A 16,735-nucleotide genomic window follows, 5' to 3' on the forward strand; every position below is an offset into this window, starting at 1 on the left:
AGTTTCAGTGAGGAAAAGAAGATGAGGTTTAGAAGAGGAGAGGTGGTGTTCTACAGATTGAAAATTAGATCTTAGACTCCGACTCCAAGGGACTCCGAGGCTGGTGTAGGAATCGGCATGATGATTTTGAAATTTTTGAGTGAAGGGTGTGTGTGTTATTAGGTGCTTGTAGTTTTGTGTGGAGGAAGAGAGTTGTCTTTAGAGGGCAGGCTGTGACTGCCCCCTTGTGTTGTGAGACACAAAGGGAAACGTTCAGTGAGGTCACAGCTGAGTTTAATGATAAGTTCACAGCACTCCCTGAACAGTGCTTTAGACCTCACTGGGAGTAATTATCGTTTCGGCAGGTGTCTACTGCCTCCTCCTGCCATGTTCATAGATCAATGTTTGTACTTTTCTAGTTTCCTAAACTAAAAGCTCAGGTGCTACATATTGCACCCATTGCATTAATGTCCTGATCCAAATAATTTATATGATTAACATATTTTGGTAACACTCTGATTATCTGAAATCAAAATAATTCTCCAATCATTGGTATCTTCAAAAAGAAAAAAAAAAAAATCGCTGGATTATAACAGTATGCATGAATGTTTTAGAGCATACAGTGTGATCTACACCACATGACTGGGGCCATTCCTTTATGGATTCTTTGCTTGAAACCCAACTTAAACATATATCTCATTTCAATTAGTTCTTAATGATGGATAGATTCTAATCACATTCTTTGAGAAGTCCTGTTTGTCTCCACAAATTAAAATCAAGATTGTAAGTTAAGCTGACACCTAAATATGTGCCTGATGCTATTGTAGTCAATACTATTTAACAATGCAGTTAAGAAATCTCAATTTGGCACCATCTACATGGTCATTTATGATTTAACAAAGGACACTACAGTACATAATACCATAGGAGTCTTTGAAGCTTCCTGTTAACTGAGATTACAAAAATTATTTTGTCATATCATTTTCAAATTTCACTGATTTGCAACCAGGCTGGCACTGTTGCCATCCACCACTCTGACCATGAAACATGTCTTATCATTATCTGATGCCAATGCAATAGATGAACACTGTGAAAGCAGGTTTTTTGAACAGGTTACTGGTTCCAACTTAACACCAAGTAAATGTATGTACATGTGATAAAAACAGGTTCAGGAGTTTTGACACTTGCATCTGCTTTCAATCTGTTCTCCTGTTTCTCAGACAATTGTTATTGCTGATCCACTTCAGAAGTGTAATTTCTAATCATAAAATTCTTTGAAAGACCATCAGAATGTGATAAAAGGCACAGACACCATACCAACAGAAATATAATGGATAAATTAGAGGCTGAATTATTCATGACAATAATCAACATTCAAAGGCTGCAAACAAGAACTTATATATCAGTTTGTAATAAAGATCAAATTTTACCTCCTAGAAATACCAACAATTATTCAGCTTCTTTTTCAAATTCCACAGCTGTCTCTCTTGTCTTACACTCAGTAACCTTTAAAACTGAGAAGAATAGTTCCCTATAGTTCTCAAGATAATTTTAGTTAGATTTTGATGTATGATATCAGGAACTGTATAAAAGTATAGGCACAAAACATTGTAACATAGTGGCATTTTATTTACATTAAAGAGTATGAACATAAATATAAGGATGTCATTATCATTGCAGGTACCTGAATGGTACAAGATGCAAGTTCCAAAAAATTCACCTGAAAATAATCTTAGAATTAAGATTGTTGTCAGAATGGATAAACCACAAAACTTAAAACATTGTGGGTAAGTGTTTACATTATCATCATTATTGTATGGCTATTGAATCTTGTATGTATTTTTATGGATATATTATTAAATACTTGTATTGCAAGCTGCATAATGAGTGTCATGAAATTCATCCATTTTTTTCTTTACACAAGGTTAAATTTTATTAAAATCTCACTCGACAGCCATCTGTATGCTCTAGGGAAGAGTTGCTGGAAAAAGTGGAAGAAATGGTATTTTTGTTTAGTACAAGTGTCCCAGTACACATTTGCCATGTGTAGCTACAGAGAGAAGAAAAGCGAACCCACGGAGATGATGCAGCTGGACGGATATACAGTGGACTACATTGAGGCAGTGTCAGGTAATGTTACATTCTGTTGGATGATATTCACATATATTGGCTGCAAAATTCTTTGATCTCTAGATATAAACATCATCAAGAAGATAAATAGTATTATTTATTGAAATTTATTAAGACATTAGTTAAGCATCAAACAACACAAATATTTTTTTTTTCCAATAAGTAATTTTTGTTGCTAAAAAAAATCTAGCATTTATTTTTTACTCATTGCAATACATGTTGTTTCATTAGTGCTGCACTTAATTGAATCATAGCCAAAATTCTTGTATGAAAGAAAATCCTTTGGAATATGTTCCTTTCACACCTCTTGGTGCTGAGAGACATTTTTCTTTTAACTTGTCTTGAGAGGAAGGTAGTCTTTTACATGACTTATACAGTATGACTAATTGCTGCTTTTATGATATATAAAATGTATAAACCTATAAGACACACCTTCATTTATGAATATGTAAAAGCAAACTCTTTCTATGTTCATTAATCACCACTGATATAATTTGACAGAAAATTAAGTGCATGGTGCAGATGCATTAAGCAGAATCATCTGATCATAATTTTTGGATGTGATCTCAACTGATAACATTATTAAGTAGTGGCAGCAATCTGGACTTCCAGGCATTAGTTCATGAAGCAGCATCTGCATGCTACAAATGGCAAGACCAACCCAAAGCAGACACTTCCAAAACAAAACATTCTGTTATGAATGATAAAGTTTTAGTATGGTACAATGGAGGAAAATTCCCATTCATACTGATGGTGTGGAGTATGGAGGTTAAACTGGAAAAGACAATCATTTTACAGTTCCAGAGATGGCATATTGATTATCATCTGATTGTTGGGATCCTCAATGTTAGTGCACATTTTAATTCAAACAGCCTTTTTACAGAAATGGCAACCAGGCTGACCTCAGTAATACTTCTCTCTCATTCACAAAAAGTCTTTTATTTAATTTCATCCATGATGTGACACATATGGAGAAAGTTGATGCAAAAAGAGTAAGGCAGGCTTTACAACAAGCTTCAGTTGTACATTGTAATGGTGATCTCTAATAAAAGTTAGTACATATTCAAGCTAATTCAGTTTAATAGATGGAACCAATCCATCCAAAAAGAGATTTGTGAGGGTAAAGCTCATCAATAAACTGAAGACAGGAAGATTTTTTGTAATGGGCATGACAAGTAAAAATTTGGAATGAACATTTTTTTCCCTCATTCAAATTGCATACAGTCAGCTGATTTAGCACAGAGGGCATTGGAAATCTCAGAACCAGGCTCAGTTCATGTGATATGAACCATACATTGTCCCTTTCTGCTCCATACTCCTGACCAAGACAGACATATCACCACTCTTCTGGTATGCCCCACTAGAGGTTGAAGTTCCAGCTAAAGCCAGTTTGCCATATGGATTTTTGTGTGTGTGTGTGTGTGTGTGTGTGTGTGTGTGTGTGTGTGTGTGTGTGTGTGTGTAATATTGTGGCAGGTCTTTAGGGGTAGGGTTTAGTGCCAAAAGTTGATCTCTTACAATTAGAATATTTTGAGTGGAGTCCAGAAGCTGTTATAGTCCAGCTTTGAGTGAGTGCATGACTCTGCTATTTGTTGTGTTGTCTGTCTGGAGTTTGGCTTCATCATAGTAGGGTTATTCCAGTTTTGTTATGTGAAGTTTTGTGGTGTCTGCAGTTTGAGTGTGGTGGTGTGGCCATGTGGCCATAATGTACTCCCTTTTCTTTCACAGCTTCAAATAACAAGTGATATATATATATATATATATATATATATATATATATATATATATATATATATATATATATATATATATACAGTAAAACCCCTCACATCCGGCATTCGAGTATCCGGCAGCTTCAAGTATCCGGCACATTTTTCCCCGAGCCCTAAAATCAATAAAAAGTCAATGTGTACTCATAAAATCAATTAAAATTCCTGTGCGAGGCATACTTTGTCCCCTCACCACCAGGGCGCACTGCTTCCCGCCACCCATGGCCCACTGCACTGTGTTTACTCAGTGACTCAGTCCCGCGTGTGCACTATTTATTGCCTGACACCTTCATCATGTCTAAAGTTGTAGAAAAGAGGAAGTGTGTTGTGCTTACACTTAAGCAACTGATCAGATCAGCTGATCTTTGTTATGGTAAGATGCATAAGTGTAGGATGGTGATTGTGGACATAATTTCACTTCTATTCAAGTATCCGGCAATATTCAAGTATCTGGCATGTCAGCAGTCCAGTTGATGCCGGATAAGAGGGATTTTACTGTATATATATATATATATATATATATATATATATATATATATATATATATATATATATATATATATATATATATATATATATATATATATATACATACATACATACATACATACATACATACATATATATATATATATATATATATATATATATATATATATATATATATATATATATATATATATATATATAGAAACCATTGTCGCATGCTTGCTCCTCCTTCCTTCTGGTCCTCACACATTAATTGTTATTTGTGATATGATACTGTGTCAAGTCATGTATCTGCAGACTCTCTTGCCATCTCATGCTGAAAATTTTGACCATTTCTTCACCTCTCACATTATATTTATTTATTTATTACTATTATTATTATTTATTTATTATTATTTTTTTTAATGATGGTTTCTGCTTGCTCACATTGCTGTCCTTGTCCTCTCTATGCTCTCCTTTTTATGCTTTTGTGCATAATTTACTTGTTCATATTAATCTATCAGTAAAATCAGAAGTAGTCAGGAGATCAATCATAGAAGTGTCAGAAAATATGTAAAACTTTTACATATATGTGACCTTTAAAGTTACAAGGAAACATACTCATCTTAGCCTAACTTGTTGAATTATGAATACAATTTCATAATGAGAATTATTTGTTTTATTTGTTGATATATTAAAGTGGAATTGTTTATATTTATAGAATATGTTTCAGCTGCATGGTTTTTCAGAAATATAAATTATATTATCATGAAAATTTGATTATTTTAATTAAATTATGTTTATTTTTTGAATTAGTCATGATAAGGCATTACTTTATCACTATTACATGAGCAACAATTAATTTTGTCAGTATTTGAAATTTGTTAATTTTTTTATTGTATTCTTAAATCTTAATATTTTTCAGCTCAGCTTATGGTTGGAATGGTTAAGTGCTAAAATCAAATGCTGCTGTATTTCCATGCATGCCATTACAGTAGACAGAGCATGATAATAGAGCAGCATCTCTTTGTTTTTTCATTCTTTATAGCCCCCTCTTCAAAATTTTATGCTTTTCATGCATTCAGTCAGATTGCTTAATTATTATTAGTAATAGCTGAATTATAAATATACCAATAACTCTAGAAAAAAATGGAAGTAAATAAGGAAAAGATTCCATTTGTTCTGCCATGGAACTTCAATGCAGTTCGAGCAATAGTTTTTATTTCCATGTTCTTCCAAAACTGGATTGGAAAGCCAGGTAATAGAGTATGAATTCATGTAGCATACCTGACTCATAGTACAGTGTTGATGAAATTCCAGTCCATAGCACATAGATGCAACATCCAGCTTTGGATTGAAAGTGAAGGTAAAGAAACTTGGAGGGAACAGAATTTCCTCAGACATGTGTTTCAGTTAAGAAAAGGAGATGAAGAGAGGTTGTTTCACAAATTGAAAATTAGATCTAATGCTGTAAATGATGAAGTGTAGAAAAAATTGAGGCATTGTCAAGACACTTTGACTTGGTACTAGAAGAGCAGTCTGACCTGGGGACATTAATCCCCAGAAAGACATTAATCCCCCTTTCCAGAAAGGGAATCTGAGGCTGACTGTATTATTTGAATTATTTTTATTTTTTAAATTTTGAATGAAAGATTTACAGGCTTTGAGTGCATGTATAGTGTTGTGTGAAGGAAGAGAATTATATTTAGAGGTCAGGCTGTGATTGCTTCCCTTTGTTTTGTGAGACACAAAGAGAAACATTCAAGGAGGACACAGCTGAATCAGAAGCATCCACAGCACCCACCTATGCCAGTGCTTATGAGACCTTCCTTGGAGTAATTACCATTTCAGCAGGTGTATACTGCCTCCTCCTTCAATTTTTTATGTAAGATACTAGATACCTATCACTATTGAAAACATTTAGATAAAAAAACAGGATGTACCTGTGCAACATTAAATAAGTAGTGGATTCATATTGCTCTATGAAGTATGTATTAGTAATGGTATGAGTAGGATATAATATATCATCTTGCCACAAACAATTAAGTGGGTTTTGAGCTATTGATTTTTAAAGATCTAAAAAATAGTTGAGCATTACACATCTATAGGATCACCTGTATTTGAGATCATAAGAAGATATTGTATATTTTGTTATGTGTTTATTTATTTACTTATCTCATCCCCCCCCAAAAAAAAAAATCTCATCTTTCAGATGCTAACTTTGAAGTTCCTGTTTGCCCAGTATGAATTATTACTCTGATGTTGGGAATCCAACTTGTGTAACATTTCTAAAGAAGACAAAAAAAAAGTTATCATCACTTCCTCTTTAACTTTTCTATTTTCACTTACATAATTTTCTCTGGACTAAATGATGTCCTAGATTACTTGTTGCCAGTGCTTTTACCTGCATTTCAAGAGACACTGCTGTTGTTGTTGTTGGAGGGAATGAAGGCATTTCATAGTTAGGTAAACACATATGTGAGTGGAGGAAGGGTTTAATGAGAGTGGAAGTGGGATAGGTATTGGGTGATGTTTCATGTTTGTTTAATATACTTATTTATAGTTGTATGAATGAGGGAAATAAAAGCTAAAGTGGTAGAAATCTTGAACCATTTAGAATAGGATTGTGATAATGTGTTTGTTAGCAGATGACATTGTTGTCTGCATAGAGTGTAAGGTAACCTCAGAGAATGGTAGATGAATTATATATTATGTATTTGTGTGAAATGGAAACTGAAGGTGAATATCAGAAAGGAAATGAAATGGTTCTTGAGAGAAAAAGACATAGATGTATGATATTAGTATACATATTGTGTTAGTTGTCACCAGAAGATACTGTACGTGTAACAGGTAGCATAGGTGCCCAGCAGGTAGAATATCCCATGTTTGATCCCCAGGCAGTCCTTGCTTTTCTGGTGAGACTTAATAGCTCCAGTGAGGAGGATCTGCAGGGCACACAATCTCCCAGTCAGTGCATGTGATGTGGCCTGTGTGTGAGTTGTTACCAGAGTGTACCATGATCCAGTGGATAGCATAGCCACCCAGCAAGCAGAAGGTCCTGGGTTCAGTCCCCAGGGTGTGCCTGTGTGTGAAACTCCCTAGCTTCAACACCTAACTTATAGGATGAGTGTACCAGCAGTAGTAGGTTGTGAAATAGTTCTAGGAGACAGAATGAAGGAATTATAAAAGAGCAGTGCTAAGGATATGAAATGGGGAAATATGCCATTGGAAGTAGAGAATGTTAATTGGAAGGATTATGAAAGAAAAATACCCCTTGAGATCAAGAAGTTTAAGGAAAAGTATTATTCTATTAATATTCATGTATGAATCAGAGGCTTAGATATGGAACAAAGCTCAGCATTCAAGAGTACAGTGATGCCCTACATATTTGCAGTTCAGTATTTGTGGTTTCCCATATTTGGAGATTTTTTTTCCTAATCTAATTTAACTAATGGGGAGTTTTCAGAGTTGCCAGATGTCAATCTTTTGGCCCAAAGAGCCTGGATTATTCTTTCAATTATTGTAAATTACAGTAACCCTCAATATAACAAACATGTGGGGCGAGGTGGGTCGCTAAAGGTGAAAATTCAATATATATATATATATATATATATATATATATATATATATATATATATATATATATATATATATATATATATATATATATATATATATATATATATATATTTATGTGTGTGTGTGTGTGTGTGTGTGTGTGTGTGTGTGTGTGTGTGTGTGTGTGTGTGTGTGTGTGTGTGGAGAGAGAGAGAGAGAGAGAGAGAGAGAGAGAGAGAGAGAGAGAGAGAGAGAGAGAGAGAGAGAGAGAGAGAGAGAGAGAGAGGGGGGGGGGGGGGGGCAGGAGGAAGCAGGGAGCAGGCTTAAAGGGGTTGTTATACCTGAAATTTGGTAAACAGAGATTTGTTATATTGAGGGTTTACTGTACATATCAGTTTAGTCCCCTTTCATTTTAAAGTGTACTAAATTTTTTTAACTGAAAATTATGTAGAATACATATAATAATTGTTACTTATTGTGTTAAAATGAATTTTAAATGTGCTTAATAAATGTGATATGTATATTTTATGATTTAAACTATAACCATAGGTATTTCTGAGCTTTATAGGGGTGGTTTCCCATATTTGTGGATTTTCACTATTCATGGGAAGTTTTGGAAAAGCTCCTGCAAATAGCGCACGAACACTGTATGTTTTAGAAGTGAGCTATCAAAGAGGAGCATATGGACTGACAAGTTAGAAGAGTAAGAGTATTGAAGAAGTATATGAAAGATGGAGTATGGGAACCTACATATATGGAATGAGGTGTGGAACAGTGGAGTGGGTGTAAGTAAGTACTTGGGATGGCTTGGCCACATTGAAAGAATGAAGAATAAATAGTTTGTAAAGAAAGTATTCAGTGTCATGCAAAACTGAGGGTGAAAGGATAAGGTAAGGAAATACATGTGTGAAAGGGATGCTAGTTGAGGTTATATCAATCACAGTGTTCTTTTCTTTTCCTTAAGTATAATGAAAGATGTGGTCTAAGCTGTTGTGATACAAGGATTATATATATATAGCTGAGACAATATTACTGTGTGGATATAAATGGATGTTGTCATTAAGAGAATATGCTGTGAGTACTTTTTTTTTTTTTTTTTTTTTTTATGTAGGAAGGATACTGGCCAAGGGCAACAAAAATCTAATAAAAAAAAAATGCCCACTGAAATGCCAGTCCCTTAAAAGGGTCAAAGCAGTGGTCAAAAATTGGTGGATAAGTGTCTTGAAACCTCCCTCTTGAAGGAATTCAAGTCATAGGAAGGTGGAAATACAGAAGCAGGCAAGGAGTTCCAGAGTTTACCAGAGAAAGGGATGAATGATTGAGAATACTGGTTAACTCTTGCGTTAGAGAGGTGGACAGAATAGGAGTGAGAGAAAGAAGAAAGTCTTGTGCAGCGAGGCCGTGGGAGGAGGGGAGGCATGCAGTTAGCAAGATCAGAAGAGCAGTTGGCATGAAAATAGCGGTAGAAGACAGCTAGATATGCAACATTGCGGCAGTAAGAGAAGGGCTGAAGACAGTCAGTTAGAGGAGAGGAGTTGATGAGACGAAAAGCTTTTGATTCCACCCTGTCTAGAACAGCAGTATGAGTGGAACCCCCCCAGACATGTGAAGCATACTCCATACATGGACGGATAAGGCCCTTGTACAGAGTTAGCAGCTGGGGGGGTGAGAAAAACTGGCGGAGACGTCTCAGAACACCTAACTTCATAGAAGCTGTTTTAGCTAGAGATGAGATGTGAAGTTTCCAGTTCAGATTATAAGTAAAGGACAGACCGAGGATGTTCAGTGTAGAAGAGGGGGACAGTTGAGTGTCATTGAAGAAGAGGGGATAGTTGTCTGGAAGATTGTGTCGAGTTGATAGATGGAGGAATTGAGTTTTTGAGGCATTGAACAATACCAAGTTTGCTCTGCCCCAATCAGAAATTTTAGAAAGATCAGAAGTCAGGCGTTCTGTGGCTTCCCTGCGTGATATGTTTACCTCCTGAAGGGTTGGACGTCTATGAAAAGACGTGGAAAAGTGCAGGGTGGTATCATCAGCATAGGAGTGGATAGGACAAGAAGTTTGGTTTAGAAGATCATTAATGAATAATAAGAAGAGAGTGGGTGACAGGACAGAACCCTGAGGAACACCACTGTTAATAGATTTAGGAGAAGAACAGTGACCGTCTACCACAGCAGCAATAGAACGGTCAGAAAGGAAACTTGAGATGAAGTTACAGAGAGAAGGATAGAAACCGTAGGAGGGTAGTTTGGAAATCAAAGCTTTGTGCCAGACTCTATCAAAGGCTTTTGATATGTCCAAGGCAACAGCAAAAGTTTCACCAAAGTCTCTAAAAGAGGATGACCAAGACTCAGTAAGGAAAGCCAGAAGATCACCAGTAGAGCGGCCTTGACGGAACCCTTACTGGCGATCAGATAGAAGGTTGTGAAGTGATAGATGTTTAAGAATCTTCCTGTTGAGGATAGATTCAAAAACTTTAGATAAGCAGGAAATTAAAGCAATAGGACGGTAGTTTGAGGGATTAGAGCGGTCACCCTTTTTAGGAACAGGTTGAATGTAGGCAAACTTCCAGCAAGAAGGAAAGGTAGATGTTGACAGACAGAGCTGAAAGAGTTTGACTAGGCAAGGTGCAAGCACGGAGGCACAGTTTTGGAGAACAATAGGAGGGACACCATCAGGTCCATAAGCCTTCCGAGGGTTTAGGCCAGCGAGGGCATGGAAAACATCATTACGAAGAATTTTAATACGTGGCATGAAGTAGTCAGAGGGTGGAGGAGAGGGAGGAACAAGCCCAGAATCGTCCAAGGTAGAGTTTTTAGCAAAGGTTTGAGCAAAGAGTTCAGCTTTAGAAATAGATGTGATAGCAGTGGTGCCATCTGGTTGAAGTAGAGGAGGGAAAGAAGAAGCAAAGTTATTGGAGATATTTTTGGCTAGATGCCAGAAATCACGAGGGGAGTTAGATCTTGAAAGGTTTTGACATTTTCTGTTAATGAAGGAGTTTTTGGCTTGTTGGAGAACAGACTTGGCATGGTTCCGGGCAGAAATATAAAGTGCATGAGATTCTGGTGAAGGAAGGCTTAAGTACCTTTTGTGGGCCACCTCTCTATCATGTATAGCACGAGAACAAGCTGTGTTAAACCAAGGTTTAGAAGGTTTAGGACGAGAAAAAGAGTGAGGAATGTACGCCTCCATGCCAGACACTATCACCTCTGTTATGCGCTCAGCACACAAAGACGGGTCTCTGACACGGAAGCAGTAGTCATTCCAAGGAAAATCAGCAAAATACCTCCTCAGGTCCCCCCAACTAGCAGAGGCAAAACGCCAGAGGCACCTTCGCTTAGGGGGATCCTGAGGAGGGATTGGAGTGATAGGACAAGATAAAGATAGTTTACCAGGATAGTCAGTGAAGGGAGAGGAAAGCCAAAGCTGGTGGTGAACATTGAAGACTCCAAGAATGGAGATCTCTGCAAAAGGGAAGAGGGTCAGAATGTGTTCCACTTTGGAAGTTAAGTAGTCAAAGAATTTCTTATAGTCAGAGGAGTTAGGAGAGATGTATACAGCACAGATAAATTTAGTATGAGAATGACTCTGTAGTCGTAGCCAGATGGTGGAAAACTCGGAAGATTCAAGAGCGTGGGCACGAGAGCAGGTTAAGTCATTGCGCACACAAACGCAGCATCCAGCTTTGGATCAAAAATGAGGATAGAGAAAGTAGGAGGGAACAGAAAAGGGGCTACTGTCAGTTGCCTCAGACACCTGAGTTTCAGTGAGGAAAAGAAGATGAGGTTTAGAAGAGGAGAGGTGGTGTTCTACAGATTGAAAATTAGATCTTAGACCGCGAATGTTGCAGAAGTTAATGAAGAAAAAGTTGAGGGGGGTGTCAAGACACTTAGGGTCGTCAACGGAAAGGCAGTCCGACCTGGGGACATTTATGGTCCCCTCCCCAGATGGGGACTCCGAGGCTGGTGTAGGAGTCGCCATGATTTTAAAATTTTTGGAGTGAAGGGTGTGTGTGTTATTAGGTGCTTGTAGTTTTGTGTGGAGGAAGAGAGTTGTCTTTAGAGGGCAGGCTGTGACTACCCCCTTGTGTTGTGAGACACAAAGGGAAACGTTCAGTGAGGTCACAGCTGGGTTTAATGATAAGTTCACAGCACCCCCTGAACAGTGCTTTAGACCTCACTGGGAGTAATTATCGTTTCGGCAGGTGTCTACTGCCACCACTTGTGTAAATTAAGCAATGAATGATATTGCTATGAATTGTAGTGATGGGACAATTGAATACTGACCAAAATCTATTCAAATCAAGGTGATCTTGGCATGTAGAATAGATGCAGAATATGGTCTTCGAGAACAAAGATATACTGGGCTTTATTCATTGTCACATTCTTGGGAGAGAAGTACAGACCACATCATTTGGCTGGACTGCTGAAGCACCCACACGCCCTCAAATTCAGTGTGTTTTAATTGTGTTGATTGTGTAGGCAAGGTCAATAGAGGAGTGGCATCTGATACCCATTGCACAACTGTGGATGCTCTGAATTGTGGACTTATTAGACCACATCAGTCTTCCGTGATCCAGGAAGCATAATTCTTGGCAAAAGCAAGTCTTTCCTTCTTCATACAATCCACCGGAAATTATTTGCTTGCTTCACTGCAGGCTGGGAGGTGCAGGTCTTTCTGGAGGTAATGCTGTATGCAGCAAGCAGATGCATCTTTCAGTAAACCTGGGTGGCATTCCTTTAGTTCTGCAGCTGTCACTTTTCTCTGCAGAAGATTGTCTGTTGGTTTGGTAGTCTTGCATGGCAGACCAGAACGTGTTTTTGCAAGGGGAACAACATTAGCAAGGAGGCCATGAGCTGCTGGCAACAGAGTTGTGACACTGGATTTTGGACAGCCAGAACATCAACAAATTTCTTTGATCAGTACATCACTGCACCAAAAATGAGTCAGACAGACACAAAATATCCCAAATCCTAGACACTAGTGGACACAACCCAAAGAAAGTGTCATCCTAGTTGCTGTCTGAGGGGCAATTTCACAGTTGCTTCCTTTTGTTGTGATTTTTACCAATGACTGATCTCTACCACCAACAACAAATCCGATTTCATACTTGTTTTTTTAATGTTTTGTTTACTTTGATCTGTACCAGAAATTGGAACCTTTGGTAATGCTGACTTGGTAGCTGCTTGGTCTCCCCAATGGAGCTTGGCAGTGCATTTATTTTTTGCAAATAGCACAAAGTCTTATCCTTTTGTAGTTGTATTATTTCCTAAATTATATACTACTAATGATAAATAATAGTGATATGATAGAATTTAAGATAAATTTGGATGGCAGCATGAACTCACTTCACCAGTTGATGAAAACTTCACTACCTGTCACCCTTATTTCATTTCCTACCCCTACTAAGTCAAACTCCAGTAATAATCCTTACATACATATAAGGTATATGGAATTTGTCTTCTAAAAGAAATATTGGATAATAATGAAATAATATTACTGTTTTCATCAGAGGGTTAGGTTTGTTAGGCTAGGTTTAGATTAATTCAGTTCATAGATTTCGCTGTTTATCCCTTCATTGTGGATATTATGATGAAAAAATCATAATTTGCCCAGAAATAAATATATATAGTTACTGTCTCAGAATTAGTAGGCTTGAATGATTTCCAATAAACCCGAAATATTTAAATTTAACAGTGTATGTGTACAGCAATGAGGGAACAAGAAATAGATGATTTATTATGTGCCTGGTTGGTAGAAGCAGTTTGAAGAATGTCAGATAGTTATTCAAAGGGAAGGATTTAAATCACAAAATGTAACCATAATAATGGATATGCCATGTTGAAGGCATCACTGATGTATTTCCACGCCTTTCTCCTTTTTTTTTTTTTTTTTTTTTTTTTTTTTTTTTTTTTTTTAGTGCTGGCATGGTAAGTTCTTTTGTCAAGAACTGACTGGTTTTGTCTAATGATGTCACACTGGCTTACCAACATTACCGAATCAGCAGTCTTTGTTTTTTAGGATTGTTACCAGGTTCGGGATTATCAAAACCATGAAAATAATGAATCTGAAATCTGATTGTGGTGTCAGTAATGCCTGTTACCAAGTTGGTAAAGCTTTTAATTAGGAATGTTACCAAGCAATTGTGTGGCCCTGAGAGAGTGTGGGGAGGCAGCTACCCACCTAACAGGCTCACACTCCATTATATAAATGTTCGATCTCACTGGAAAATAATCTCATCACTGTAAGTGCAAGAAACACAAAATGAAGCCAGATCACATTACCATGTGTTTTCAATGGAGAAGCCTGGCTTTTTTTTTCAATGACTGCATTTACTTCTGGAATAAAGAAATATGATCACATACATGCAAAGTTTTTTTTATGCTATTAATCTTCACACTTAATGCAATATACATATCTCCATATATGTAGATGTAGATTATGCATTGCTCATTGTCTTTTCATATGTTGTAGGATATAATTGCATGCAATCAACCTAAAATACAATGATATACAAGTATATCTTTTCTGTTTCTGTCAATGCATTTCATGCTCTAAATTCTGACATGTTTTTATGAACTTAAAAGATTAAGACATTTATGTGGATGATATGCCCAACATTCTTGACCTTTTCCTAACCTCTAATCCTTCTGTTTATGCTGTTACCCTCTCTTCTCTGTTGGGTTCCTCAGATCACAATCTCATATCTGTAACTTGTCTTATCGCTCCAATCCCTCCTCAGGATCCCCCTAAGTAGAGGTGCCTCTGGCATTTTGCCTCTGCTAGCTGGAGGGACCTGAGGAGGTATTTTGCTGATTTTCCATGGAATGACTACTGCTTCCATGTCAGAGATCTGTCTCTGTGTGCTGAGCGCATAACAGAGGTGATAGTGTCTGGCATGGAGGCGTACATTTCTCAGTCTTTTTCTCAACATAAACCTTCCAGACTTTGGTTTAACACAGCCTGTTCTTGTGCTATACATGATACAGAGGTGGCCCACAAAAGGTACTTGAGCCTTCCATCACCAGAATCTCATGCACTTTAAAACTCTGCCTGGAACCATGCCAAGTCTCCTCTAGCTAGCGAAAAACTCTTTCATTAATAGAAAGTGTCAAAATCTTTCAAGATCTAACGACCCCTTGTGACTTCTGGCACCTAACCAAAAACATCTCCAATAACTTTGCTTCTTCCTCTTTCCCTCCTTTATTTCAAACAGATGGCACCACTGCTGTCACATCTATTTCTAAAGCTGATCTATTCACTCACACCTTTGCTAAAAACTCAACCTTGGATGATTCAGGGTTTGTTCCTCCCTCTCCTCCACCCTCTGACTATTTCATGCTATCTATTAAAATTCTGCTCAATGATGTTTTCCATGCCCTCACTGGCCTAAACCCTCAGAAGGCTTATGGACCTGATGGGATCCTTCCTATTGTTCTCCAAAACTGTGCCTCCATGCTTGCACCTTGCCTAGTCATATTCTTTGAACATCTACCTTTTCTTCTTGTTGGAAGTTTGCCTACATTTAACCTGTTCCTAAAAAGGGTAACTGCTCTAATCTCTCAAACTACTGTCCTATTGCTTTAATTTCATGCCTATGGAAAGTTTTTTAATCTATCCTCAACAGGAAGATTCTTAAACATCCATCACTTCACAACCTTCAATCTGATTGCCAGTATGGGTTCTGTCAAGGCTGCTCTACTGGTGATCTAGCTTTTCTTACTGAGTCTTGGTCATCCTCTTTTAGAGATTTTGGTGAAACTTTTGCCGTGCCTTAGACACATCAAACTACCCTCCTACAGCTTCTATCCTTCTCTCTGTAACTTTGTCTCAGGTTTCCTTTTCTGACCATTCTATTGCTGGTATGGTAGATGGTCACTGTTCTTCTAAATCTTTTAACAGTGGTGTTCCTCAGAGTTCTGTTCTGTCACCCACACTCTTCCAATTATTCATCAATGATATTCTAAACCAAACTTCTTGTCCTGTCTGCTCCTATGCTGATGATACCACCCTGGACTTTTCCACGTCTTTTCATAGATATCCAAGGAAGTAAGCAGTTCATGCATAGAAGCCATAGAATGCCTGACTTCTGATCTCTATAAAATTTCTGATTGGAGCAGAGCAAACTTGGTATTGTTCAATGCCTCAAAAACTCAATTCCTCCATCTATTACCTCAGCACAATCTTCCAGACAACTATCCCTCTTCTTCAATGACATTCAACTGTCTCCCTCTTCTACACTGAACATCCTCAGTCTGTCCTTTTCTTATAATCTAAACTGGAAACTTTACATATCATCTCTAGCTGAAACAGCTGCTATTAAGTTAGGTATTCTGAGATGTCTCCATCAGTTTTTCTCACCACCCACCCCACAAACTACTAACTCTGTCCATGTATGGAATATGCTTCACATGTCTTGGGATGTTCTACTCATACTGCTCTTTTAGACAGGGTGGAATCTAAAGCTTTTCGTCTCATCAACTTCTCTTCTCAAACTGACTGTCTTCAGCGTCTTTCTCATTGCCACAATGTTACATCTCTTGCTATCTTCTACTGCTATTTTCATGCTAACTGCTTTTCTGATCTTGTTAACTGCATGCTTCCCCTCCTCCTGTGGCCTTCCTGCACAAGACTTTCTTCTTTCTCTCACCCCTATTCTGTCCACCTCTCTAATGCAAGAGTTAACCAGTATTCTCAATCATTCATCCCTTTCTCTGGTAAACTCTGAAATTCCCTGCCTGGATCTGTATTTCCACCTTCCTATGACTTGAATTCCTTCAAGAGGGAGGTTTCAAGACACTTATCCTTCAGTTTCTGACTACTGCTTTGG

The 16,735-nt window shown here is 37.5% G+C and overlaps 1 pseudogene; it reads left to right on the forward strand.

The window, feature by feature from the left end:
- LOC135098127 (calcium-dependent secretion activator-like) overlaps nucleotides 1-16,735 on the forward strand; it is a 375,310-nt pseudogene that overhangs the window by 208,232 nt on the left and 150,343 nt on the right.

The sequence above is a fragment of the Scylla paramamosain genome, unplaced genomic scaffold, assembly GCF_035594125.1.
Source record: "Scylla paramamosain isolate STU-SP2022 unplaced genomic scaffold, ASM3559412v1 Contig46, whole genome shotgun sequence".
In the NCBI taxonomy this organism is placed as follows: Eukaryota; Metazoa; Arthropoda; class Malacostraca; order Decapoda; family Portunidae; genus Scylla; species Scylla paramamosain.